This window comes from Taeniopygia guttata, chromosome 4 (genome assembly GCF_048771995.1).
Source record: "Taeniopygia guttata chromosome 4, bTaeGut7.mat, whole genome shotgun sequence".
NCBI lineage: Eukaryota > Metazoa > Chordata > Aves > Passeriformes > Estrildidae > Taeniopygia > Taeniopygia guttata.
In genome coordinates this window covers 45359162-45384307 of record NC_133028.1, presented here as the reverse complement: position 1 = coordinate 45384307, position 25146 = coordinate 45359162, and the positions used below count along the sequence as shown (strand labels likewise).

The 25146-nt window shown below is 37.6% G+C and overlaps 1 long non-coding RNA gene across 2 annotated transcripts; it reads left to right on the top strand.

Annotated features, from left to right (window-relative positions):
* The first annotated feature begins 78 nt into the window (after window positions 1–78).
* LOC140683975 (uncharacterized) lies at window positions 79–25146 on the top strand. 2 transcript variants are annotated; one of them, XR_012055700.1, is made up of 5 exons: window positions 79–246; window positions 15358–15455; window positions 19350–19485; window positions 21553–21701; window positions 24561–25146. It is a non-coding gene; the product is annotated as an uncharacterized lncRNA (long non-coding RNA). The 2 variants fall into 2 exon arrangements; XR_012055699.1 differs by having other exon boundaries at window positions 23184–25146.

The window sequence follows — 25146 nt, the reverse complement described above, 5'->3', positions numbered from 1 at the left end:
CTAAATCTAACATGTGTATCAGTTTTGACCAGCTGTCCTTTAGGCCCCTTGTGACAGCATCGATGACAGCTCCTCTTTTTCCTTCTGCCTGTACCTCAGGTACCCCGATCCACCTAGTCAGTCTACCCAGACAGCGTGGGAGATGGACAATGGAACGTTACCTTCTATTGTAAGGAAAGCAGCTGAAAGCATTCCCTATCCCTCTCCATGCTCAAGCTAAGGCTATAATATGGTCCTATGAATCAGGTGAGACTTTATTTTCTGTATTTTTCTCTATAAAAGCAATTTAAAAAAAATTAGTTACATATAGCAAGAAAATATAAATGTTTGCAAACATTTTGTTAAATTTTTTGTGGTTTTATTAGTAAAATTCCAAGTTATGCACACGTGGAAGCTCAGTACTGGGGGCACAGTTTCATTTTTATTCATATCAATTCATCCACTATTGTACGAATAATGAAATGGACTTAATCACTCAAAAGCACAGGATATTTATTGTATGGAATGATCTTTGCCATTTAGTGTGGATATCCAAGAGATGCCATCCTATTTTTCAGTATTGAAAGTTGTGATCAGCTGCTTTTTAACAGAAGTCCTTTTAAAACCGTTTACACTTGATTATTTGCAAAGGCTGAAGAGGCACATTGGACTGTCTGGGATTTATAGAAAGCCAGAAATATTGTCTGGACAGATTTTATTGTTTAGACAAGAACTGTGAAATACTCCCTGTTCAGTTTGCTTTCACTGGCCAAAATCATTTAGCCAGGCAAGGTGGCAAATGCTTGTCTGTGATATTGTCAGCCTTAGATTTGGTGATTCACTCACTGTGCATCCCAGTGGAGTGTCAGTGAAATGGGGTGTGATGATCAGTCCCCATAATACATCCGTTTTGTTACGGGTAGCCTGACATCTGAGAGTTAACTACTGGCAAGCTTGTCAGGGGGGATTCACCACATGAGAATCCAAAGAAATCTGGAGATTTGAAGTGACATATCAAAAGTAGATGGGAAAAAAGGGGAAAATTTTAATTTTAAGCCAATTTTTGTGGTAGAGTGGAGTCAAACTGGGAGTGGGTGGTTTCATCTAGGAGTCAGAGTATTGCAACCATGGTTTTATGTATTTTGGTAAAAGAATGATGAGGCAATAGTTATGTTCAATTGAATAGCCTGCGTCCAAAGTCCATTAGGTAGGGAGCAATGAGGTCTGCACATGTGCCCACATGAAGGATGGCATTAGAAGTATGATGTTTAGACATTCAGTGGGATATGCACATTGTGCACACAGAAGGTTATCTCATGATTAGGGCTGAAGCATGGTTTGAGGGGTTATCCATTCAAAAGCTAATATGTTATCCTCTGTTTCCACTGTATGGGAATGGGTTACCTTTTCTGTGTGAAACCACACATTAAGAATATATTACATATTTACTGAAATGTAGTCTTAAGTTTGTGTTCTTGTCAGAAACCTATTGTCTTTAAAACTGGCTGTCTGAAGTCTCCATGGAAGGAGAGAAAAACACAGAATATATTTAGAAGTACTTAAATATAGCTTGAAACAGTTTTCCCATTCATTAAAAGTTTGCTTGACCCAAAATGTCAGGACCCACCAGTGTGAAAAGCAAGAGATGAATATCTCTTGTATCACCTTTCCACTCATATAAGCCCCAACTTCGAGCCTGCTAGTACAGGAGGTGTCTGGAGTTAATCCTGTAACTACAACTGCTTCTTGCAACTCAGCCTCTGTGTATTTTGAGATTTAAGTCCACAATTGAGGAGGAAGAAGGAAACATTCATGATGATTTTTTTCCATAGCAGCTGTTTGAAACTGTTAACATGCTTGTACCTTTAAAAGTAGATCCCAGGGGAAAGAGACTGAGAATCATATTGCAGTTAGAGGGATAAGAAGCACACAGTAAATGTAGGTAAATTCAGAGTTTTCTCAAATAAATGCCATTGATCATTGAGAGAAGAGGTAAAATTGTGTAAAGAGATTTGCACACACAGTTTTGGTTCTCCTGGGGATACATGGTGCACTTGCTGAATACAGAAATAAATCCTTGTGTGCAAAAGATTGCTACCAAAATATCAATAAAAAAGCAAAGTTGTATCTGCACATAGTCTTGTAAAAAAAAATTTTTTTCCCATCAGAGAACATACCTTTGATGAATCAAATGTATTTAGCAATTATAATTTAGAAAACCTTCTGAAAATGTAGACCTCTGTTTGAAGTCAAGTTTAAAATAATGATTTTAAAATCACACCATAGAAATGTTATGAAGGCTGTACATATCTTTTGCATTTTTGGAGTTAGCTAGGATTGGTGAGATATATCTGGGATATACTGTATGTTATCCAGACTGTTTCTGGGAAAAGACTATTTTCTTTTCTCAGTCTTGAGTATCATGAAGAGTAATTTTTGAAAGATGTGCCTAAAAATCTGAAGGGAAGATATAGAGACAGATTGTCCACTAATTTTTTACTGATTGCTGTTGTTTTTATCAAAAGTTTTTATACATAAGTTTCTTATTGTCCTTGTAGATAAAGGGAGGTAGAATCAATTTCCTCTTTAACATATTGATAAACAACTCCAGATATAGTGGTAGGGGGAGGAGGAATTTACCTTTGTGTGACCTATATAGGAATGCTGGAAAAATTAATTCCAGAATATTATGGCTACATTCCTGTAAGTGGTGGATATGATTTACATAGTAGGTCTTCTTGAGCCATCCAGCTTCTTTCATCTTTATACTGTAAATTGCTTTCATCCCCCACCCTGCCCCCCCACCAATCTGTATGCTTGAGGTATTGTTGTGATAAATTATGGAGGTACAGAACTGAAAATGGTGTGTAGATTGTCTAAGAAATTGAGTGCAGTCAGCCTTCAAAGTGGTGGATGATGTGCTAAAACAGCTACCTTCCCCTGGTCAGGTCGCACATGTCGTCAACAAGCAGCTGCTTTTAACTTTGCCTTTTGCCCAGAGCACTGAAAGCAGCTGGATTTATTGAATTAATAACTGCTCCATTTGGGGTATTTTGTTTTCCCATGACCGTGAAATCTGGCTATAATGTTAGCAAAGTGTAAGACACGTCTCCTTCACCAAACTAGGTGTGGTCTTTTTTTCTTCTTATATGGTACTTAATCTGTAAGGTAGAAAATAATTGGAAAACTGTGGGGGAGTAAAATAAAAACATGTCTCTAAACAGAGTCAAGAAAAAGGGGAGAAGTGCATAAAAATGAGGCAACCAATACACTCATGCCAAGTGTGATTTGGAGGACACTTGTTCCTGTCCTCAAATTCATTTCTTTGGTTGCAATGCTTAGTAGTAGTCTCTTTAAATCACCTGACATATTTTAAACAGAGTGGGAATGTTAGTGGCAGTGGTCAGACAAATAGTTCCAGTGCTTTGGAGTGGTTTTCTTTTTCTGAAGGCTCTGAATTTCATGAGACTGGTTGAGAAGTGGTGGCAGTGTGTTATGCAGATGGTAGTGGGTGAACCTGTGGCCTCTGGTCCCTGTGACCACAAAGGCACAAGGAATGTCCTACTACAGAGCTTTGGGCCAATCCCTCTTAATGGGCTTTTGTGTGGAGCTGTTGTAGGTAGGGGTCACTCATTCTCCAGAGACAATTAATGAGGTAACACCTTCAGTTTGTATAAGTTATGGCACATTTAGAGTAATCATTCTGTTATGGCTAGTCTACTGTGCTGAAAGTTCTGGAGTTATCTTCTTACTAATACATTTCTAAAAATTAATAAAATAGGAGAATTGTTTAGCTGCATTCTTGGGATAGAAAAAGAAAAGAGAAAGTTGTTGAGAGCATGGGTCTGCATATAAAACACCTTCCATGCCCTAGTTATTGCAAGTGGCATCTATTATCAAATACTGATCTTGTGTCTTCCTCAGAACATGAAAGGGGAATTCCTGAAGTACTTCAAGCCTTGTCGACTTGGCTTCCTGCAAAAGGATGACATGAGCTTGGGAGAAATGGAACTGAATATCAAGCTGCTATTTCTAACCACAGCTGTACCTGTTAGCTAAGGATATACTGTGCCCAGCAAGGATTTGGGCTTGTATTGTGGCTTCTGTATTCCTGTCAGAGATTATTTACATGTATTTTCAGCCTCCTAAAGACCCTTTGGGAAAGGTAGAGGAGATCTGACCTGCATTAAACTTCCAAAATCTCTCCAGTCCTCACCAGATCTATCTTCCCAGTCAGGCACTGGCATATGCTAGCCTGCTGCTGCATCTTCTTATTCTGAAGACTCTCCCTTGCCGAAATCTTTTTACCAAAACTGCACAATTTCTTTTATAAAGCATGGCGAAATTATCTGTCCTTTACTTTCTATATTTTTCATATTCTTTATTTATGTTTTAGGTCTCTGGAATTTGAGTTCTGCAATAGATATAAAAATACACATATTTTGGCTTATACTGTATAGATAGATTTATGTTTTTATTGTGGAAATTACTTCTCTGGTAACTTCAAAATGTGCAACTCTTAGGAGGAGAAATGGCCAACCAATTTTAAAGTTGCTGCAGAGGTATTTAAAAAAAATATGATGTGCCAAGTATTTCCTTTTGCTTTTAAAATGTCACAGAATATCAGAATGATTCAGTGCAATTCCTCCAGAAAGTTGGAGAGCTCAAATGCCAAATGGGAAGAAAGGCAATTTGTTCATAAAGCAGCCATCCAGTTTGCAAAACAATTTCCAAGACACATCAGAGGGGTTAAGATAACAAAACACAATAACTTGTATCCTGGTTTTGTGTGTACTTCTTTGTAAGTAAATAGTCCTATCATCAGCTCTTCCTCCTATGAAAACAACTTCTTATTTAGGTTAAAGAAGTCTTGTGCCGCCTCATTCAGAACTTGTTTTACATTTTTCCCTTTCTTCAGAATATATGCTATGTATTTAAAATGCATAAAATGTCCCAGGAGAGGGGTATTCTGCAGACCAGCACCTTCAGCTCATGTTCAGGTGCCTAGATAGCAATGCCTGGCTCGTGACTGCCTGTGAAAGGGGTTCTTTTAGAGATGGATATTTCTGAAGAAGCTAATTCACAAGTGTGAACTGTTCTGACAATTAGACAAGATAACTTCTTGTCATATTCTGTGGTGGTCACCTTCCTTTATTGCAGATTTGGTAACTTTTGTAATGAATGAAGCAACTACAGCTGTTGCTTTCAAAGTTTGGATCCTTGTCCAGAACAGTTTGGTCCTGTACACTGAGTGAGAGGAGAGATAGCTGAGAAAATAAGGCATATTTGTGTTATTAAAAACTGAATTTGTGTTATTAAAAACTGTAAGATATGGGGGGTGGAGGAGTGGGGAACTGGAGTAAGGAAGTGCTATGGTTAGAGTTTTCTGAATGAAACTGTAATTTCTGGAGGGAAGTAACAAGCTTGCTAAACTAGTGTTTTCTGAGGAAAAACATTTAGCTCCAAATTTCACATTAAATCTTACCTATCCCGCTCCTATCCCTTTCTCTATAAAGTGCACATTTCATTTTTCCTCTGCTTAAATACCTACCAGGCTTGTGGGAGCATTAATAAAGAGTGTGAGAAATGCTGCTAATGCCTTGCTCCTAGCTACAGGACCTGGCAACAACCCTGAAAAGAAGCAGACTTTTGAGAGAAAATTTTAGAAATGCTTCCAGGTAACTCTTTCCATAAGTTTGTGCCCATCCTGTCTTTTGTAGGGGTCAGAATGCAATTAATAAGGTAAAATTTTCAGAGTGTTCATGCTAAAAAATAATTCTTAAAATTGGAAGCTATTTTTACTAAAACTATTCTGAAGTAGTTGAAGTAGTGATTTTTTTTTCCTCACAAAGTTTTCCAATTTGGCCAGCTGAAGGCATTTTCGAGTAAGTGGTAACATGCCATCCCTGCTTGGAGTATAGAGGCATTTCTGTCTTTCAAAAACAAGAGGCAAGATGAAGAGATATTTTCCAGAGTAACACTGTCAATGTGGAAAATGTTATCCTTGGGAGTTAATTTTACAAAATTATAAGCAACATATAAAGAGGGTTTTATAACAACAAGGATGTGGCAGTTTTGGGAACAGACTGAACTGCTTGCCCTCCCTTTAAGAGTTTTTTTCTCATTTATCATAAGTCTATTGGGCAAAAGCTTCACAGTGGAAGTCCAACAAAAAGAAATGTGATATATAGATATAAATATTTAACTAGAAAAAAAATTGATCTAGATGCTAAGCCAAAATTGGTAGTAATAATAACAACCAGCAATAGATACACCTTGACAGATGCAGAAATTTGTTATGTTAAATGCTAAGAACTTTGAAAACACACTCATAAGCTTCCTCTGCTTTACCTACATACACAATCTTCCCTGAAGAACAGATCTTAAATTTAAATTGTTTCTTGCCCTAAATTCCTAGTAATTCCTAGTACCAGACTGGTCATCTAGTTTTATTATCCTCTTTCAACTTGGTCAATATATGTAGTCTGGTAACATGTATTCACTACTATAACTAAAAATGGGCAAAGTTACCCTAAGGATAGACATTCTAAAGGGATCTTTATATTTGTTTTAATTTCATGTGATGAATTTTTCTCTTCTGTGCCAGCCTGTGAATCCCAATTTAATGTTGTTGAATGTCATATGGCAAAAATATTCATTTCCCTGTCGAAGTCAAGATGGCACATGGACATTACTGAAATCTTGCAAAGGTTTTTGTTACCTTTTTTGCTCCCATTCTTCTGTACTGGGAGGAAAAATAAATATTACAAGAAAAACTTGTCTCCCAACTTACTGAGACAGTAGAAAAAAAAAAGCGCAGCACACGACTGAGTCAGATCCACACTGGCTGGTCCTGCCTTGATTAGCAGACACCACAACATCCTGGTCATTTGGGCCTGAAGCAAATTGTTTTCCTATTAAATAAAATGTGACTTGAATATGAACTTAAACTATATTTGAGTCTTAAAATTGTTTGGACTTTTAAACTCTGAGAGGCGTATGAAGGAGCTCAGCCCCTTCAGTGGTGGTGATCTGTGTCTTGCCAGTATAACCTGTAATTGAATGAATTGTTGACTAGAACAGAAGCCAAGAAAGTGGTTTAAGCCAAAAATATTTATCCTATCTCTTCTGTAGCTTTACCTTCAAATACATCCATAGTATTTTTTGTAATTTTTTTTTCCAATTTTAGCATAATATTTGGACTAGGTAGAATGCTTTGTATAGTAATTAACAACTGATTTTCATGGCACCAAGTAGATTATTTTTTACTATACTGTTTTCACTAAGATAAATCAAAACAGCATCACTCAATGGCCTCTTTCTGCAAGGGAATATGCATTCACCTTGTCTGCTTGTGTTAGGATGATGCTTTGTAGGAAAAAAAAAGACATCTAAAATTGTTTTAATCCTTTACAGTTACATTAAAATGATGTGGCTGTCCAGCTGATAAATTGATTCCATCATATCTGTTCTGAATTTATATAGATAGCAAAGTTCTGCACGGTCATAAATGATTTATCTTTTGTATTTGGAGGAGAGTCATAATCAGTCACTCTTTTCCAGTCTAGTTTGGCAACTTTATCTCACTTGCAGTTTGCATTTCTGAAAGTGGAAATATATTCTGCAGCTTTTGATGTGTTGATTGGTAAGAAGGTAAAGACAGCTGCACACACGTCTCCAGAGACTCAGCTCAATGGCTAAATGAAGACCTCTAGTGCTTTCTTGTTAGCCAAGATAGATCTACATCCAGATGAACCACAATTAGTCAATAGTGAAGGCTATAGGTTCATGTGATCAGAAGCCACAAATCAGTTTTCCCTAGGACTTAGTTATTGGCAGATAGTGCCTTAGGCTATGCCTTGCTGCTGCTTGCCTGACTGTAATTTTTCCCCTAGTGAAGTTTTTAAAGTCACATACTGAAGCAGGAGCGGTGATCTCCTGACACATGGCTGTCACTGGCCTGTCAAATATCAATTGCTTATCAAACAAATTGTCTGCTATTTTAATGTACCTGGCTTCCTGCTATTAACAAAGCTTAAAATGCTGCTGGTTTCTGAACTGCTATTTACTCTGTTGGTGCCTATCTGCTTACCCACATACACCTCTATTTTTATGTGGCATGGGCCACAACCTCCTATCCTACGACGTGGATGGCAGCACACCTGAATGACTTATAGCCAAGGTGGCTATAAGTGTATCATTGTGAACCTGTGAAACTATATCAGGAAACCAGGAAGGAGCACTAACTCCTGCTGGAATCTAAACCCTGGGCCAAAATGTTTTTTTTTCTGAGTGTTTGTTTAATGCATTTATTTGCCTGGCTAATAGCCTCACACTGTAGGCTACTTTGCATTTGATTTAGGCTAAAATTAGAAGCAAAAATATATTGTGAGGAAATTCCATTTCAGGCTTTCCAAGAACTTGAGGGTTGTTAGAGTGGAAAACTATGCAATGCTTACAAGTGACGAATAAATATGATTTCCTAATTTCGTGGGTAGCTAAATAAGTCTCAGAGAAGCTGCATTACTTCCTCACCCAGTGAAAGAGTTCTGATGAACACCATAGGTCTTATCATCTGCCCCTATTTGTGGCTACCAGCCAGTCTGTCTCCTGTGCAGATGACTTACATGCCAAAATGGCTTCTAGGCAGCAAAATAGTTGAATCAAATCACACCTTTCTCATTGCTGCTCTGCAAATAAAGCAAAAATTAAGGCCAATAGAACTAAAAGTAATTTTTCAGTGAACTGAGCATATAAAACGTGATTTAAAATTTCTAGCACCCTGCAGTGATGGTGATTAGTTAAAGAAACACCACAGTCTTGTTACTGTCATATCTTTCAAGACCTTTTTACATTGCACAAAGGTGGTCTAAGAAATTAATTAAAATGTTGGACAATAACATAATCAGGGATATCTATATTTGCAGTCTTTTCTCTGTGCTTGCATACATCTTTTATCTGTCAAGTACAGCAAATAGCTAATTAGCCCCCTTTTAAGTGCTTCACTGCTTATATTGGAGCTATAGTCATGCCCTAGTGGGATGGTTTCCAGGAAACCTGATATATATTCTCAGCTGAAACAGCATAAGCTTATTTGTAAGCTACTAAGAAATTGGTAGAGATTAAAAAATGCTAATTTAAAAAATACAGTTGTTTCTGTTTCTCAAATCACATCTGATCTGTTGGCATTTTGAAAACAGAGCAAACCAAACCCCAGAGTCCCTATGTGGCTCCTACACACAAAAATTTTTGCCAATGTCCATGAGAGGGTTACTAAATATGAGTTCCTGGATATCACCTAATGTGTTCCCTAAAAGGTAAGGTTTTAATAGGACTGGTGACTCATCATGTTAAAAGCTTGCTCTTATTTGCTCATTTTCTGCTTGGGCAAAAATCCAGCATATCTGGAACTGAAGTAATATGCACTTATTTTGAGAAGCTGCCTTAAAAGTATTAGCTAGATAATGTGTTACACCACCGTATATTATCATCGAAGTAATGAATTTGACAAATAAACAAATCACCTTAATTTTACACAATGAACAAGAACATTAAAAGTCAAAGAGATACTGGGAGATTCCACTCTCTTCTCTTTCTGCATTAAAATCTTTATGATAGAAAGGCCTCTTTGAGGGTTACTATAACATAAAATGTCACATGCCATCTCATGCTGACCGCAAAAATAACTCAAGGCGCCACTCTGCTGCAATTACCAGCTGTAAGATTATGATGTTTTAACACAGGTGAGGCAAAGACTTCCAGGCACAAATAGAGTGGTAGTGTGAGTGACACAACTGTTTCCTCACAAAAATACCATGTATTATTTATACACCAAAAATGTAATGAGAAGAGACTTTTATTCAGGCACCTGAAACTAAGTTTGGCCACCAATTGATTTGCACTGTGACAACAGAATTTGACCACAATTATTTTAAAATTTCTACTAGTTATTTGCCTTCTGAGTAAATATGCTTGTGTCTGCTGCTCTCCCTCATTGAAAAGTATGTATTATGGTAGAAGATGATTGAATACCAACATTTGCTTATGTTCCACCGTCTTTCATAAACATGAGAGAAACTGTATCCCTCTTTATTCACCAAGCATTATTTTTGCAAGTAGTGTGGCTGAAGATATGCTGGGCCAGTTTTGAAGTAGAATATTGTATATTTGAAAATAATAATCACATAGCTCTATGTTTTAGTCTGGTGAAAGGGCATCTTACAGATAGCAATATTTTCTATGATAGCAGTTAGAGATGTATATAGACTACACAGATTTTTAAATACAGCTTGGGTGCAGATCATTATGTTAAAAAAATGTATAAAAAGACATTAGATAGTCACCTCATTCTTCCTTTCTGTGCAAGTCTGTTTTGCAAGATCTGTCATTTCCCTGATAAGCACCCCTATAATACATCTTCTCTAACATTTAATTAATTTGTTAGTTAAATAAAAAGTGGAATTTGCAGCTACATGAAACAAACATAAGGCTAATATACCAGATTAGTTACTTCCATAGAAAAGCCCTCACACATGTCTAAGAGCAGTTCCACAATGCATAGAAGTAACTTTCATATCGGTCCACCCTGCTCCACAGATTTCCACAGGTTGTTTGCTGAGTTCTGCAAAAGAAAATGGTCTTTGTTGGAGATGTGTTCCCCTGGGAGGGAGGTGCCTGGCCATGGGTCTCTGTCATCCATATGCTACTCTTGAGGCTCAGTGGGCTGAGCCTTCCATGTGCAGCTTTTCTGAGCAAAAGAGAGGGATAGATCACAATCCTGCAGCTAATCTACCTTACCTGTGTTAAGGTAGATTTGTAGGTAGGAAGGCTTCCACATTGCACTCCTCATCGTAAAGTAACTTAAATACTCATTGGGTTGGCACTGGGGCATGAAAACCTCTCCTTACCACCACTACCAGGGAATTGAGTGGTTCTAACCCTAGTGTTTAGTTTGAACATTTTGATAAATGTTCCTGTATGGGAGGAGGAGCTGCAAAAATGAAACCTGCCCAGCATTCTGTTACTGGGCAGCAAAGTGGGAGATGCAAAAATGACTGGGTGGCTCCAGACTGAATTTTTGATTTCTAAAAAAAGGTATAATAACCATTCTTTGCCCCACTAAAGTTTGCATGTCCTTTGAGGTTCTTTGTTCTGTGGTGAGAGGGAGAAAGGGTAGGTGGCAGAAAGGGTAAATACCACATACCTATTAAACACTGTAATGCACTCTCCATCCTGCCTCTGTGCTCACCCTTGTCTACATAACTATACAGAATTGTAGAATCATTTAGATTGGAAAAGACCTTTAAGGTTGCTGATCCCAGCCATTAGCCCGGTAGTGCCAAGATCACCACTAAACCATGCCCCCAAGTGCTGTACTTACACATCTTCCAAATATCTCCATGGATGGTGATTCCACCACCTCCCCAGGCAGCCTGTGCCAAGACTGACAAAGGACATGAGGACATATAAACCATACAAATATACCTATTCAGATAAGAGTCTGGAACAGTTTTGGTCCTATTCCAGTCTCTGGGGATGTTTCTTTTAGCATGATGGGTTTCAGCATTAAAGTGAATGAATGAAACTCTATACTTCAGCAGCATCCACAGGAGGGAAGGGAGACAGAGGGGTGTTAGAGAAAGGTAAAGTGCACATAAAACTGGATAATGTCACCTGCTGCTCCCCATCATGCAACTTAAGAAATGCACAGGAATTTACAATGTACAAATGTTCTGCTTTGTAACTACTGAATTTCATGGTTGCGTATTTGCCACTTGTGAATTTGTAACTGGATATTAGCAATTCCAAATGACTGGGATGTTTCTGCACACGTAGCCCTTGAAAAAGTACTGTAAAAATAAGAGAGAACCTTAGTGTTCACTGTAGAGGGCACAAAAGGGAACAGAAATTCTAAGAACTGTTGTGCAGTTAGCTATTAAACTGGAACAACCATGTTAAATATGCAAGCATGAGCTGATATGATCCACAAAGCATTTCCATATGGATATAATAGAAACAGTTATATTGTCCAAGAGGCTAAAGCCAAAGGCTTGTGGGCAAGGTGGTTAAAATGTAATGAAGTCATTAGAAATGATTGCATGGGCAAAACCCAAACATTATTTGATTCCCTCGTGTTACTTTCTACAGAATGGAATTAGCTCCAATCTGCCAGTGGTACTGGGTTTATACACCAATATGTGAGAGGTAGAATTTGCAGAACTATATTGATCTCTGACTTCATTAACCTCTTCTGAAATATTGCAAGTGTTACAAGTATTAGATGACCAGAATGTAACATATTTCAGCTACCAGATAATATAAGTGACAGTCTAGAACTATTATTATTATTATTATTATTATTATTATTATTATTATTATTATTTTGCTGTTACTATGAAAATGTTAAAATTTGCCTTTTCATTTTGCGTTTTCTGAACATACATTACATCAAGGTTCATGCATCAATCTGCCTGGGTATTCTTAATCCTACTATCCTATCCTACGTTTTCCATTTTAATACTACTAGGTCATATCATATTAGCAAATCCTTGATCATATAATATAAAAGTGTGGACGAGAAAAAGAAAAAATTGAAAAGAATATAAAATTTTAAACATTAAAACCCAACTATTAAAATTTCTAAAATTGATGTTTCTGTAAAACACAGTTTTCTAAAACAAATAAGATTTTTTTATTTATAATTATGGCTTGAGTTTTTAGAATCCTCCCGATTCAGAAGGAAAATTAATTTCCATATTTAACAAAAAATCCAATTAGAAATCAACATTAAAAATGTACATTTTGCATGATGCATATGTGCCATATGGCAAAAAGCTTTAACTATCTGCTTCCAGTGATGTTTGTGAATTATAATCAAACCAATGGTTAGCAGAAGAGGTCATTTCCCCTTTCCTTTATTATTTTCAACCTTTTACCCTGCATACTGTTGGATTAGGAAGTTTTCCCCTTTTCCTTTAAGGCCCTTTGTTTGCGATCTGCTGGCCAAATTCATCTGTATGCATCATTTTCAGTAATATTGAGAGTTATACCTTCCATGAGTCTTTGGCACTGCATGATGAAGCGCTCTATTTATATTAAAATGAAGAAGTTCCTAAGGGAGACATAGAACAGAATGAAACAACAAACAGAGCTTTAGAGAGTGGATATGCGAAGTGACAGTGACAGCAAAATGGTAGCTCTTGTTACAGAGTGGCCCAAAGGGCTGCAGGAAGACTTATAGCATGAGCCACACTGGCTTGAACTTGGCAGCTCTTAGAGGCTTAAGCACTTGCCACAGGAAGATGTTTTACAAGGCAGAAGTTAATCAAACAATTTCTCAAGATTGCACATCTTGATTTGGGATGTCATTGACAAAAGACTTTGTGCACGGCTTTGTTATATATAAATGAGAGGAATTGTTTTAACATCAAACCGTATTTCTTAATTTAAACCAGCGTCCAGCTATATTGCTGTTGTTATGATTTACTTAGTCTAGATAATAAGAGAAACAAGACATGGACGTCACATTATACAGCAACTAATGTCCTTCTGTTTTCAGCTTGAGGGAAAGGAGAAAGTGAATGAAGTTGCTACTGAAATGTGCCCTGCAGTTCAACTTGGATCAGATAAGAGGACTATAAAGTGGTTTATTGTGGCAGGGAGGAAGCCTTAAATTGCCTGGAGGACTCTCTCAAACCAATCATGGTGAGGAAAGCAGTTAGGTTGCTGTGCCTTCTCTTCTGATGGTGCAAGCAATCCACAGGTTCATCCAGAGGTACAGGAAGAGGAAAATAATGAGAATTATATTAAAGGTGATTTTCAAAGAAAAAAAAAACATTTTCCAAAGTGGGAAAGAATATCAGATATGATTTTTTTAAAGAAAAAAAAGAGACGGAGGAGGCAGGAGAGGACATTGCAAATCACAGTTTTCTTTGACCATCAAGGCTCTGTCTGGGCCAGCAAGTGGGGGGATATGGTGCTACTGGGAGGGGAGAGTTAAGACTGAGCATCTGCAAAGGGAATGCATTTTAATCTCTTTGTTTTTATCATGTGATATTTGACACTATGTTCCATATAAAGGAAATATTTTGAAAGATTCCTTCTCAGGTTGTCAATTAGCCAGTCACAGCTTCCCAGTGAGAACCAGGGGTAGAGCCTGTGATTCATTCCAGCACAAACGGGAGGCAGTCTACACTTGATATTCCCCAACTCTAATAGCATATGTGTAAGGAACTTCTCTTCAGTTTCAATATCTGCTAAAAAAGAGAGCACCTTCTGTTGGAAATAAATAAAGTTACAGTCAGATACTTTAATGAGCAAACTTGGGAATAAATTAATTGTTCCCTGTGGATACAGACTTGCAGATGCTTATAGCACTGATAGAGAGGAAAGATCACCTTTCTATGAAGCAAAGACATAACTCATCCTATTCTTATCCACAGGAAGTTAAACCCAGGGCATATTCTTCACATAGTTTTTTTTTTTAACGACCATTTCTACAAAAAACAAACTAAAGTTTGAAGCATCTAGAACTACTTTCCATCTTCTAAAATTACCTCCCCTTTGTTTGAGAATGTCTTTTTTGTAACAGTTATTGCAGAGGACAGGAATTATCAGTCAAGTAGGAAAAATTCCAAGAACCAAAAAGTAGACTTGTATTCTTGGGATCCAATCCTTACCATATCTGCCTCAGGTCGTGTTGTCTGATACACCAGCATCCCTGCCACAGAAAATGTGCACCAAACAAGAATTTCTAGTCACTGCTTACTTAGGGATCCATCACTGTGGAACTCCCTTGGCATCCCATCCACTTGCCATTGCCCTGAGATTAGCAGGACCCTTCAGAGCTGTTTTTCATCACTTATGCTAATACCCTCAGAATAGCTGAAAGGGAGAACACAAGAAGACTGGAGGTAAAGATTTGGATAATAATTTCCAAATAATAGACTATGGGGCATTATTATTTTCTTTGCTATCAAGAATAGGAGATCTATAAGGAGATTCGGGACTCTGTAAACTCTGCCCAGGGACAGCTGTGCAAATTGTCCATAAAGAGCAAAGTTTGAATAGAATCTCCTTCTCCAAAAGGTCTTCTTTCCTTACAGATTTTAAATTCTAGCCATGGAATATGTGCACTGTTTTGAAAAAGTGCTTTCTTTCATCAAGGTTTGCAAGCCTTTTTACCAAAGCAATTGTCCAGTCTATTTGGATCCCACTCATTCAAAATTTGATCAGGTTTAGTGTTAAAATGAAACCATTTCTAAGGAGATGGCATGTGTGAGAGACTTGGGGTATTTTTAATGCATCAACCAGTCCAGAGTGTGTATTTGTCTCTGCTCTTGGGGATGGCTGCTTTTCTCATGTCAAACTGTCTTTCAGGCATCTACCTTCAAAATACCTGGAGAGAGTGCAGCCAATCAATTGGAGAAGAGCAGTGATGTGGGACTTCTTCCTTCTGGCAAAGCTCTGCAGAAGAGGTGGTCCTTTTATTTCCACATATTTGCATTTGTTTCTCTACATAAGCCAGTTTTTCTAGCTACTTTGAATGTCTTGGAAAATTTGCTTATGTTCTTAACGTGTTTTGGCAGCAGTACAGTTTTAATTTCTCTGGCATGCATTTCTGTATTTTCTTGATAGAAATAAGACCTCTGACAATAAAACAGAGAAATCTGTAAAGTTTGGTAGTTGACCAAGCATAAAATAGGCATTCCAGAAGAGATTAGAGAAGGTAATGAATCAGTGATACTACTGCCTATTTAGTGTCAGACACAGGAAGAAATTAAGGAACGATTTTTTTTTTTTTCATGTATTTCACTCAAGAGTTATTACAGAGCCTTAAACATACATACTTAAAAAGCAGAATATCCTGCCATCTTAGGTTAATTCTTTAGAGTTCATAGTGTGGCTAATTCAGCTAATAGGGAAAATACTGTGGGATGTGCCCCTTGTGACCTCTAAGGGTGAGCTGGACCCCAGAACTTAGCACCAGACTCCCATCACTCCAGAATATCCATACTGAGAAATTAAATCCTCCTCCTTTAAAAGTGTAACTAAATTGTCCCACCTTCTGATCACTGGGCCAAGTACATGGTTTAATCTAGAAGTCTGTAAAAATCAGCTGAAAACCATATATACTTCTTCATGATTAAACTACTTGAGACAGTAACAATAAGTGGCACTATGTAACAGCAATTACACATTATTGCTTAGATCTCCTGCTAATGTAATTTCAAATAACTGTGTTTGAGGCCATGTTTCACTAAGTCACTCTGTAAAGATTTCAAGTAAGAGAGATCAATTTTAATTAAGCACATGTTTTAGAGATCATACAAAAGTAGAAAGAAAAAATACTTTTCTTTTAGGAGAGAGTTATTGAATATATTGTAGAAGATTATTGTTCTTAATTTGTTAATTAGTCTTTTTTATTATGTTAAAGAATTTGGAATTAAAAAAGATCCAGAAAAAGCTAATTGTTATCTGTGAAAATGAATCAGAGTAAAAAAAATTATATGTATTAAATTCAAATACAGAGCTAAAGCTATATTTACTCTATGATAACCGTTACAGCAAATATCTTTATGTGAAATAATTTGTTGTCTAAACTTGCTAATGTAATATAGTTTAACTAAACTATACTTTGAGTAGGCAGCAAAATATTCTGATGGCAACAAATTCTAGAATGACTCAGCACTCTACCATAAGTCTGAGTTTTATTGTGTATAATTTTCTAGTTGCTGTAGTTATTCCTTCAAATGAATAAATTATTCCTTTCCTTACTATAGACTATGACTACAAAAAAATTACTGAGAAGAAAAAAAAAATGGTATTTCTAATGTGTAAAATGCATTTTCATAGAAAGAAAGAAGGAAAAAAACCCAACGGGACCCATAAATTGGCCACTGAGAACACACAGATAGCAGGAGCTTGAGCAGTTCCCTCTCTTTCTTATAGCCCCATGTTTGAATCCTTCATTACCTGTCTGCCTCTGGAAATGGAATATCCAAGGATTCTAGCTCTGTGGATGTACTAATGACCGTGGTGTTTCAATGGGCTTGCAATGGCTTGTAAGTGGATGAGGTAGCACTTTTCTTCTAGCATGGGAACACCAGCAGCAAAGCCCGCCCTGGCCTTGTCTTCCCTTCTCACCTGAAGTGTCTCAGGCCAGCCTACAACAACTGCCTGACAAAGCTCAGCTCAGACATGTCTGGGCCCATGTGCTTTTGCTTTCTGGGTCCCATTCACAATCAGAAGTCTTTGTGGGTGGTAGTTAAAGTGTAGTGCAGGGCCCTTACTTATGGAAGGAGAGTCTTTCACCTGTAGTCTTATGCACTGTTACAAAATTTGGAATTAGCAAGTATCAAGAGAAAGGCAATTTTTAATATAAGGAAGTTGCAATAACTGGAAAAAAAAAACAACAAAAAAAACACAATTTGCAAGGTTAATACATTTCCTCCAGAAATAAGTGGAAGAATAATTTCAATGCACTTTGATTCATCAGGTTTTAGTTGCTGCTGTAATCATTTGACATTATATATGTGACCACCCTGAATAGCCTGGTCACTAAGGGTCACTGGGTTAAAGCAATGTTTTGTACCATGTTTTGAGAAAGCTGTGTTTATTTTATCGCTCATAGTTGTGCTTCTTTTGCTATATTTTGATCTAAAATTTATCTTCATTTTTTTCTCCCAGAAGATCAAAACCAGAGATACTGTATGTAATGGCTGGCCAAATTTGCCTCTTCACTATCAATAATCACTGTAGGAAAATTAAGGTGCAAAACCATGCCTGGTATAATTGTTGCATACTTATTAGCAGCTTTCCCTTTCCAGATTTTCTGGGTGTTTGTTGCCCATGATAATGTGAATACTTAAGGGGAAAGTGTAATTAGCGACTGTGTAGTTCATTCAGTAAACATTTCTGAGCTGTTTGATGTGACTGAACTGAGCGTCACATATAATTTTACACTTTTATCCTACCAGGCAACTGACAGGTCTCTAATCTCAGCCTCAGAGCTTTCACTCTGCTTGAACTTTGCTTCATAGAGGTCATTTTCCAACCACCTGGGAGCAGAAGCCACGTCCATTAAATCCCACAGAGTCGATAGATGCGATAATAGCTTTAGGCATATTTTCTTAGAACTCAGGGGGAAAAGACAATTTCAATAAATGTAAAGCTATACTACCTACAATCCACAGAATATGTAAGCAAATCTCATAGGAGCACATATTTCTTTTACCTCCTGGCAAGAATCTCTTAAATAATAAGATGTGGGTTTTTTTGTTTGTTTTCAGTATCAACACTCAATAAGACTAAAAAGTCACAAAAGATGCTTTAGGAAGGAAGCAAAAAGGAAGAGAATGCTCAAGGTGAAATGACCAATAAAACATTCCCTCAGGTTTGGATATTGCAGGGTATTAGGTAGTCTAATGCATATTTCTCCCCTCAAAGAAATGCAGATGGTAATAGGGTGTGTGCATGATGATCTGACCATCATATTGCAAATAAGAGCCAAGTGTTAGTTCAGCATACAAACAACTGATAGGAGAAAAGCAGAGACCAAGCATCTCCAAATACATGCTATTAGCATGCCGAGGAGGCTTGTACACATAACACTTTGATATATTTTATCGATAACAGCTCATCAAAATAAACTTGCAGGTTGTATCTGTCAAGATAACAGGCAGTTCCTGTGTAGCAGATGTACAAGTAGGAAGGACAATTCTTTCCTTGACATTGTATCAAAGGAGAAACAACTAATATTAAAATAAAATACTGAGAGTTATCTCAGTTTGATCGTAGCTGCCTATCATAAAACCTCCCTTCATGACAAAACAAACAATCCCTGCTTGACTGTCAAACTCTCACAATGAGATTGAAAATAAACTTTCCAGGTCTTTCAACATTTTTGCTATTGTCTTTGATTTTTTTTTTTTCCTTGATGTATTTGTGGTGCAAAGGAATAAATCTTGAAAGTATCCCCTCCAGCAAAATATTTTACACCATTTGCCTTGGAGAATTCACTGCAGGGAAGAGAAAAGAAAGGGAAAAAAGCCCCACAGAGTAGCTGGAACAGCTTCAAATTCAATAGCCTATGAGATGTTCCTTCAAATGATCCTTCTAAATATAACAGTTCAATAGATCAGTAGTCAATACAGACGTTATCTGCAAGCTGGAGCTATTAATTTCTGCTACACTGCTCCAATGCCAAATGTTAGCCTGATGCTTTATAAGCCAGCACACTCACACATACACTTATATGAACATTAGACAAAAACCAACTGAGCAAGGGGGCTAGTGTTCGCATAATAAAAGGAAAAAATAGCTGCTAGATCACAATACAGAGTTTTTAATTTATTTATTTTTTCTTTAAGAGGTCCTTTGAGGAACAGTCAGAAGAATGTTGAACCTGAACAGAAGAATGTTTCTGATGGTGAGAATTTGTACAGCCTCTTGACAAAAGTGAGAGAAACAAAAGACTTTGGTAGAATAATTTGATTCCATTCAAAGGTAATAGTCATATATGGCAATTGTGTTTAGTGTCTGTACAGTAGCACGAGGTTGAAAGCTTTTAGCAAATAAATTCAAAATGAAAAATATATTAGGCTCTGGGAGAAGAATGTGCGCGAGGTGCAGTCTCCTGCTTTAGTGGCTGCTTTGGCAGTGGTAGTGCTGTGAAGAGCTTTCCTCTGGTCCAGGCTCCCAGGGCTGGGGTGGGACAGATGTAGGGGCTGCAGAGGGACTATAACCCAACATGCAGCATGAACCCCCAAGAATTCCTGGTGGCAGAAAAGGGAGGTGAACCCTCTTCATTCTTCTTAGATGTGTTGAGCTTGAGTGAGGATGTAGGAGACAGCATTTGCTAGACTGGATGTCATTCCTGCCCCCATCTATACAGTTATTTTGAAAGTAGCAGCCTGCAAGTGTTACAGCATCTGCAAATGGCACAGATAACAGAGATGACCCACCTGCCACATCACATTTTCCCATTGTTTGTGTGTAGGTCGTGAGCCACTGCCTGCTAGGTCCTGGTTTAACACACATTTAAAATACTTGGCCTTCCTTATTTCTGCTCACCACTCTGAACACCGTTTTTTGGGCACAGTTCATATTCCCTAGGAAGAGTTGTATAAGATCTCTCTTTGTCCTAGGATTAGTGCTTGTTCTTACAAGTTCATCTGTGGCTGTCCGGTAATTGGAGACCACTGGGAGTTGTGACACTTGTTTCAGGCTTGATCAAAACACGAAAAGTCTGAACACAGCAGTCAGTGTGCACAGCCTGACATTTCACTGGGATACTTTGTGCTTTCAGATACCTCACATGGGAATCCACAGAAGAAGGTCTTCAGTTTTTATCTTGTAAACAGCACAAAGTGACATTCTTATTTTCTCCTATATTTCTAAGCAAGAAAAGTCAATTGTGTCCTCCAGAGATTCACTGGGTTGCAGTACAAGGTCCTAACCTGCCGAGTGAGCAATGTCCTAGAAATTGATATTTCCTTGGGGAATAGAGGCTGGACAGCTAGTTCTGGGATATGAATTGGCTCTACAGTTATTTTATGCATTTCAGTGGTGGTGCAAGAGCCCAGAGAAAACTTTTGGGAGAAAACATCAGAGAATCACTATGGACAGAGGTAAAATACTGTCAAAGAAACTAATTAAGGAGAGGAAAAGAGCTCAAAAGGTTTGCTCCCTGATGTACTGAAGTTGGTTATTCTGTTTCAAATCACGAGTGCTGAGCTGATTTTTCTATTACAATATTTGTGGTTGCAGTCAGGCCAGAAGTGCATATTCACACTCAGAGGACCTTATTCTTGTCTTTATTTCTGTGTTTTGAGTGACAATTTTATTTAAGCAAGCTGTCACCTCTACTTCATTACCCTGAATCTGTTTTCTTCTACTCAAGCTGGTACCTTGGCCAATCTTTTCACCATTTCCTCTTACATGTTATGTCCTCACCTCTCATTCAAAGATTTATAACTTTTATTTCCTCTTGCCACTGCCTCCTGTTTCAGTCATTATAAGCAAGTCAGGTCTAACTTTCCAACAGCAACCCGTCAGTCAATTCTATTCACCCCACCCATCTCTGACTAGCCAAGGTCCTCTCATCCAAGTTATGTCTAAACCTAGGAGACAATGTTCTTCCTGATAAGTTTGGGTCTTTCCTACCTTTATTCACCTACTGTCATAAATTAACTTTTCTTTAAGTTTTCTTTTCAATCTGGTAGTTTGATGGCCTTCTTTCCTAGCTACATGTCTCTGTCTTCTATGTGTCCAAACCTTAGCAATCCTGTCCTAAAAAGGACTTCACCTTACCTCAAGTTTTGGTGTGCTGTTTGGAATACTGCAAGTAGTCAAAAGCTAATTTTTTCAAGTTTGTTATTTACTTAAGCAATTCTCATATCTGGAAAACCAAGTGGAGAGTGATTTATTTATTAATATCACTTTGCTGATACATGTCCAGAATTAATTCTTCTCACAATATATTCTGTGTATGAATAATAAATATAACTGAAATAATAACAGATTTACTATTTTTATGCTCTGTTTCTGTCCCCATGTGATTCTAATAAGAAGAACCCATGCTGGAAAAGAAGTCCTGAAGTTTTTTTATGTCTGTACTCTAATCCTAATCCTCCAATGCAGAACAAAATTCATCTATGCCAGAAAATATCATGTGGAAACCAGACACCTTTCTGTTTTTACTGCTGCTGTCCCAAATGGAGGTATGTGAACACTGCTGAGCTCAGAATTATGGTCCATGACCAGAAGTGACATATGCAGTGCCAGACCTTATTCGTTACAGAGACAGGTTTAACATATTTATGCTTTACTTGAATGTATGGCTGACGATGGCTCCCAAGGATTGCACTGGCACGCAGGGATGGCTGGGAAGAAAATCTCTCCTTTATTTTTGCCAAATTTCCCCTAGCACAGGAACAGTGAAGAACGATGCTTTGCTGGTTCTGTGCTGCTGATCATTGCTCCCAGGTATTTTTCATTTACGGGGCCCATTGCCTTTCTGTTATCTTGTTCTTGTGAACTGGTACAAAAAAAGCTGTCTTTATAACTTGGAGTCAGAGAGAAAAGTTCCTTTTTAGAGCTTTAACATGGTTTAAAGGGTAAAGTATGGCAATTATTTCTGCAGCAAAATACAACAGCTTGTTAGGACTTGTTGCACTGCATTAGATAGGCAACCCTCTAAACAAGAGTTTCTAAACAGTAATTTACTTAATAGAGTATATTGATGGTCTAAGAGAGTTTATTTCCAAAATAAGCTTTTAAAAAATCATTTTTTAATATAAAATCACAAGTAAAACTAAAGCATTAGATGCAATTAGTGAAATTCACTGAATTATCAAATTCTACTCCATTTTAAGTTGCTCAGCTCCTTGAAATGCTCTAAGATACATTTTTATATCTGCAAATCTAAAATTATCTCTGGAAAAGCATTTTCTTTCTTAAAAGGCAGATAGAGAAAAGGAGTTGAAAAATGTAAAAATTATTTCTATAATGTAAAAGCTGAGAGAAAAAGCTACAAATGGGATCAATCTGCCTTACTCTTGCTGCCTTAATCCAGCACCTCAAGAATCAATGTCTGAAGTCAATCCTTCCAGATGAGGCGCTGATTGAGTTCCAGTCACTTGGAATGGTAGGAAGGGGGTGGCTTTTGAAAATAAAGAGCCAATCTCCTCAGAAGAGTAACTTTATCTTATGTAAAATGCTTAAAGAGCCATTTTTGCCACAGGAGAATGTGGAGGGCTGAGTGTCTGCATTATGGGACGGAGCTCAGCATCATCACCTCCTCAGCCATATCCTACTGTCTTTAGTCTAACAAAAATTTAGTGAGAAACTTTTGACTAAAAGGCATGGTTGAGTCATGTGTCTCTGTTTTAAATCCTATAATTTCTGGTTTATTTGACTCTCTCACAAAGGAAATATTACAAAATACTAATTTTTTGATATGAGGTGTTGGGGATGTTGCTAAGATTGTTCACCTAGTAGGAAAGAAAGCAAAATATGCCAGGAAAAGAACAGAAATCTATCTGGTGCACTTACTTCTAAAATATCTATGTCAGAGATTTAAGAAGTGGGAACACTTTCTGATTCATTACAGCTTTGTCTTTCTGGCCATAAACAGCTATATATTGCTGGTAAACAGCCCTTCTAAAGGTACGTGACCATCCTGCAGTTTTTCTTTTCTGCAGGTTGTGCACAACCATCTTGGGCTAGAGTACATTCCCCAGGGGCCATGGCCTGTGACTATCATCTGAAGAATACTGGCATCTAAAGTGAAATTACTGAGGCCATGGAAATGTTCTGCTACACCACCTATCTGTTAGCACTTCTGCAAGAAAAGCTGCATATTTAGTAATGGGACAAAACTGAGGTTTTGCTGAAGCTTTTTGATCTCTCTAGAGTGGATGAGGCAGGCCTGCAGTGGAGAATAAATCATTAGAAATGTATTTTATCTGGAGAAAAAAAAAACTTCTGGTATCATCATACAAAGATCAGAGTGATGCCAACCCAGTCTGGAGATGTATATAGGTGTGTTCTCTGCGGAAAGGGTGGATAGATGGTGTATGTGTGTAGACACTATACAAAAGACTTGGGGTTTACTATTTAACACTAGTAGGTCATGCTAAATATGCTAGAAAGGTAATTTTTATGCTGGAAAAATGCAAAGCCATTTTAGCACCATGCCTCTCCTCAGGTGTAATACGTCCTGCTGTCCCAGCAGACCTAAAGAGGCCAGACATGGAAGACCAGGATGTCAGAAAAGTTACCTTTTTGTGCAGTTCTCCCCTGCTGATAAGGAAGAGTATCAGCTGTCATGATACTGCTGATACAGGTTCCACTGCTGTTAGCAATTATCTGCAAAGTGCAATAGCCAGTTGCTTCTTTCTTTTCTGGGTGTGATTTGGGGTAAAAGAATTAAGTCTCTTCCCTGCCCTTAGCTGTACGTATCTTCCTCTGTGGACAAGGTACCCCAAAGCTCAACATGGCAGAAGAAACCTTTGGATGTCTGTATGATACTACACAGAGAAATTTCTTTCATTAGCATGCCTGAAAATAAAACAAAGAAAATCAATTCAGAGCTTTCCCCAATCCTGCTCAAAGAGCACAAAGCCCTGAAAAACCCTTACAGTAAAAAAAAAAATGTTACAGTGGTTGCCAAGTCATGCACTAATATGTTAGTAAATATTAAAATGGAGTCTTCTTTAATAATGAAGTTCTTTCACGCGTGTACCTTGGGACTTAACTTTCAACTGAATAAGCAATTGAGAATGCAAAGTGCTGTTATAATTGTTATCTCATTATAGTAATATGGTGCTCAGGAACTTTTCATCATGCATTGTGTAGGATATATTCCACTTTGGGACACATGGAAAATGTGATAAGGAGAATGTTGGCCAGAAGTGCCTCAGTTCAGGCAGAAATTGTCCCAATGCTTTGAAGCTGTCTGGTGTTAGAAGAATGTTCACTTCAGAAAAGATGGGGAGTAAATTGAGAAAGCTTTTTTTCAGAGCAAGTTTTGAACGCTTTTCATTGTTTTCTTAATATTATATAATGCTTCATTACAGTTCCGTAATATTTCTGTATGATGCAAATCAAGTGGCCAAACAGAGCTACCTTGTGTCATCGAGATATCCCAACCAGAGCAATCGATATGAGGCTGGTACAGATGACCCACGATGGATTGGAGGTTGAAGCCCTTCTGCAATAACTGGGTGAAAGGGATACCCCAGGTAGCCCAAGTGACACTCAATATCTCATAGTTACTCTGATGCTACTCTGTTTTGATTCAGGAAAGGAATATGTGAATGGAAAATTACTATGAACTGTTTAATTTTTTAATTATTTTTTAATTTAAAGAGAGCAGTTAATTGTAGGATTGAGTTTTCATGAGGAAAGGACACACTTTATCAGTCTGAATACACCTAGAGGTCTTAAACCAAGCCCTTAAATATGGACTGCTCTTATTCACTGCAAACAAGATTGACATAATGTCTTCATCTTCCTTTGTTTGCCCTCATGTAATCCAAGGTGAGGTTTCAAGAGGAATCAATTTGGTAACTTGTATGTAGATACACACTGTGCCCTCAAACCATCCCCACAGACCAGTGACAGAGCAGTCACCATGGCAGAATAAATTAGTTTATACTTGTA